Source organism: Morone saxatilis, unplaced genomic scaffold (genome assembly GCF_004916995.1).
Source record: "Morone saxatilis isolate NCDOM2014 unplaced genomic scaffold, NCSU_SB_2.0 Contig16, whole genome shotgun sequence".
NCBI classification, from domain to species: Eukaryota; Metazoa; Chordata; class Actinopteri; family Moronidae; genus Morone; species Morone saxatilis.
In genome coordinates, this window is record NW_023339718.1 from 5531132 (window position 1) to 5535503 (window position 4372).

Below are 4372 nucleotides of genomic sequence, written 5' to 3' on the forward strand. Positions count from 1 at the left end.
GTGTGTGCGGCTACAATCCAGTAGCCGCACACACACATCACACCTTCCTCAGGTAAGTGAACAGTCTCAGTGTCCTTAAGACTATCGAATCAGGGTTAGTAAACAGATTTATTACATTTATTATTATTATTTCATCTCTCTAAATTCCAAAACTCTTAATATGGCTCCAACAGACTAATCAATAATCAATAATCAGAGAGATTAAAGACTTGACATCCGTTCTGCACGTGGTCTGTAGAGCGTCTGCATGGGTCTGCAGGGTCTTGCAAGGCTTGGTCTGTAGAGGTCTGCAGTTGCGGTCCGTTAGAGGTCTATAGCAGTTAGGCTCTGGTAAGTGTCTGCACTGGACCTTGAGGACCTCCTGGAAGTGTCCAGGTTCTCCTTCATGCTGTAGTGCAAAAAGTCTCAGAGATAGGAAGATGAAGGTTACAGCGGAACATCCCATACAGACGGTGGACACAGGAGAGTACACACCTGCATGGGGAGGTGGGAGGCCAGGCTGGACCACGGCGGACAATTTGACCTGCAGGAGACATACAGGACAGCCAATCAAGAACACACCACAACCAATCAGAGACCGCCAACACCAGATCACGAAGATACCCAAACCATCAGAACACACCAACAACCAATCAGAAGACAGGAGACAAAGAGCTGCCTGTAGCTACAGACAACACTGTCTTCACCAAACTCCAAAGAACCATTCTTAACGCTGTGCTGGTGTGTGTGTGTTACTGTTGTGTGTGCTCTGTTGTGGGTGTTACTTGTGGTGTGTACTGTGTGTGTGGTTACTTTGTGTGTGTTACTTGTGCTGTGTGTTACTGTGTTGTCGTGTGGTGTGTGTGTGTGTGTGGTGTGTGGGTGTGTGTTACTGTGTGTGTGTGTGTTGTTCCAGGGTTTCTTGTAGCTCCAGGGAAGCGAGGTCCGAAACGTAAGAAGTCGTAGATGTGTTGTTTTCCCCGGCCTGAGGGATCATGTTGGTAACAGAGTTGATGAGGACGGGGACGGGGTTGATCAGGACGGACGGACTCAGTTGTCAGTCTGAGGAAGGTTCGAGAAGTTTGTCAGTGCCTTGGCTCAACGGCCAGAGAGTGAATGAAAGGTTATTAATAATGTTATAATAATGGTTATAAAGTAACTGATTATAATAATATTATAATGATGTTATAATAATTGTATATAATGATGTTTATAATAATATTTATAATATGTTATAATAAGTGTTATAATCAATGTTATAATGATGTTCATAATAATGTTATAGATGGATGTTTAGAATAATGTTATAATAATCGTTATACATGATTGTTATAATAATGTTATATTTGATGTTTTACACCTCCCTCTGATCCCTTTATAACCTTACAGATCTGAACCACAGAGACTTTATACAGTGATTAAAGTTATATAATCTTTATATATATATTATTAATACTACGGGTTACTATGGGTGGATTGATGTCACCTTGAGGCAGCGCAGCAGTGACGGCAGCAGAGGCCAAGCGGCTGGGTGGTGATGAACCCACGGAGGGGTGCGCTTCCTGATCAGTGACCAGCCAGGTTCAGGACCAGCCGTCTGCGATCAACTGTACTACTCAGGAGACTCATTGAGCTTCTCCGCAGGGCCTGGCAGGGCGGGGGGTGGGGGGGTGTTAATGGATGATCAATAATACAGTCTGTGGAGATAAATGAGTCAGTTGATTCAGACAGTCAGGCTGACCTTGTGGGTGCAGGTCTCTGATGGAGGACAGGAGGGAGAACCGGCCTGAGAGGACGACGAGTCCAGGTAATACTCCACCAGGAGCGGACGAGGACAGCGCCCTCCTCCTGTCTTGGGGACAGGGGAACTACAAGGTTACACTGAAGCGTCTGGTCAGACAGACAGGGTGGAGGCGACAGACACGAAGAGAACAGCAAGAGAAGACTGACAAAGGATAGGAGAAACTGACAGAGAGCAAGAGACAAGGTAGGAGACAAGGACAGAGAAGAGGACAGACAGAGATGGGAAGAAGACAGAGGAGACAGACAGGTGGGAGACAGACAGGTGGAGGACAGACAGAGAGACTGACAGGGGAGACTGACAGAGGAGACAGACAGGTGGAGACTGGACAGAGAGACAGACAGGGTGGGACATGACAGAAGAAGAACAGACAGGTGACGAGACTGACAGGTGGGAGACTCGGACAGACGGAGACTGACAGGGGTGGGAGACTGAAGATGAGACAGACCAGTTTTGGAGACCTGACAGAGGACAGACAGGGTGGAGACTGACAGGAGGACAGGACCAAGAGAGACTGACAGGTGGAGACTGACAGAGGAGACAGACAGGTTGGAGACTGACAGGGTGGAGACTGACAGGAGAGAACAGAGAGGACTGACAGAGAGGGACAGGACAGAGAGACTGACAGGTGGAGACTGACAGTGGACTCACCTGTTACCTCAGCTGCTGGTTGACTGCCTGCTCACTTGGCTCCTGCGCTCCTGAAGCTCTGGAACTGTCCGAATTAGAGCAGGAGCTCACCTAGATACTACCTGCTTCTGGACATTCATGGACACCTGGAGACAGACAGACAGGAGAGGACAGACAGACAGACAGACAGACAGGGAGAGAGACGACATGGACAGAAAGGAGGAGAGGGACAGACAGAGAGAGGATGAGAGGATGAGACAGGACAGAGAGGACAGACATATAGCAGACGACAGAGAGAAGACAGGGCAGGACAGGCAGGAAAACAGGCAGATTATTTAACATATATTTTGTTTTTTATTATTTCTTCTCAAGTTTACAAAAATTAAAAGACTCATTCTGCAGAATGATTTATTTATTTGTATTTGTTTGTTTCCTCAGTATCAATAAAGTTGTGTGTGTATTTGTTGCTTAGTTACTGCAGCACTGGAAGTAATCCGATTACTCGAACTGCTGGCAGTATACTCTGAAGATCAAAGATACTTATTAAACATATTAATGTGGTTAATAAATGACAGGAAATAGATGTAGCTTGTTACTTACTGTTTGTTTTATGTTTGTTTTGTGTTTACTGTGCGTAATCTGTGATTCACTGCTGATTTAATCTGGTGGATGTGACGTCATTATCAGTTATAAACTGGCGTTAGCACTGAGCTTAACAGTTAGCATTCCAGGAAGCTAACACGCTAACATGCTACAGCTGGACAGCCGCCACGCGTTCCCGCCGCAGGTGTTGTGTAAGGTCCGCGTGCTCATACACAAACCAAAAGCTTGTGAGAGTAACAACAACAACAAACAACAAACATTAAAGTTAACCGCGCGTTAACCTTCAGACTGTTGGATCGAACAGGCGCAGACATTATTGAGCCACACGCAGGCGCCCCGCCCACTTGCTGTGTCACTCACAGTCAGGAGGCGTTAACGAGCCAGGACAGGATCGGAACAAACAAGCTCACACACAAAGACATACACTTACTATGTCAGTTATAACAACAACAATAAACCCTCTGTAGAGCTCATAATGAGTGAACCATTCTTCACATTTAGTAACATTTCTGACTGTGTATATTAATAATTATCCCTCCTCCTCATCTGAACTGCTGCCAGCGTCTCAGTTTCACTGTGGGACAATATGACGCACGCTGGAGCGCCAGAGAAAACTACAAACACAAATAACGACTCTAATTTTGCTTTAATTTTGGACATTAATCATAATCTGAAATTAACCTGCTTAAAAACTTGTATAATACAAAATAATCAGGCTTACAATCTTACAGCAGAGTGCTTAATTTTAATGTGACATGTTAAAAGTTACTAGAACTGTAATAAGGCTCTTATGTGTGAACATTGACAGAGATTATTGCCCTGTTTACACTTGATACAAACTGTATTTGGACAGCTTTACCAATGAGATTATACCTGACTAACCAACATTTTATTCTACGTTTTGTTAAATCCAGGATATTTCTGCTAATTTCATGTTACAATTAAAATACAGAAACAATCTGCGCTATAACAACTCTCTCATGCGTGCCGCTGTGTGTGTTTGTCGTGTGTTATGGGCTGAGTGGGAGTGTGGTGTTGTTGTCTATGTGGGTTGTGTGTTTGTCTCTGTGGTGTGTGAGGCTGTAGTTTGTGTGTGTTTGTCTCTGGTGTGTTGGTGTGTTAATGTCTTCTGTGTGTGGTGTGATGTAGTTGAGTGAGTGTGTTGTGTGTGTGTTTGTCGTCTGTGTGTGTGAGTGAGTGTGCTGTGCGTGGTGTGTGTGTGTTTGCAATCTGATGTGTGGTGTGGTGTGTTTTGTGTGTTTGTGTGTGTGTTTGTGCAGCAGTGTGTATATTCTCGCGTCTGATGATAAAACAACAGCGTTTGTTTGTGTACGAACAGACCCTTGAGCTCCTGTAACA

The 4372-nt window shown here is 44.9% G+C and overlaps 1 protein-coding gene across 1 annotated transcript in view; it reads right to left on the reverse strand.

The window, feature by feature from the left end:
* cntrl (centriolin) overlaps positions 1-4372 on the reverse strand; it is a gene marked incomplete at its 5' end in the record, with an annotated part of 184646 nt that overhangs the window by 100361 nt on the left and 79913 nt on the right.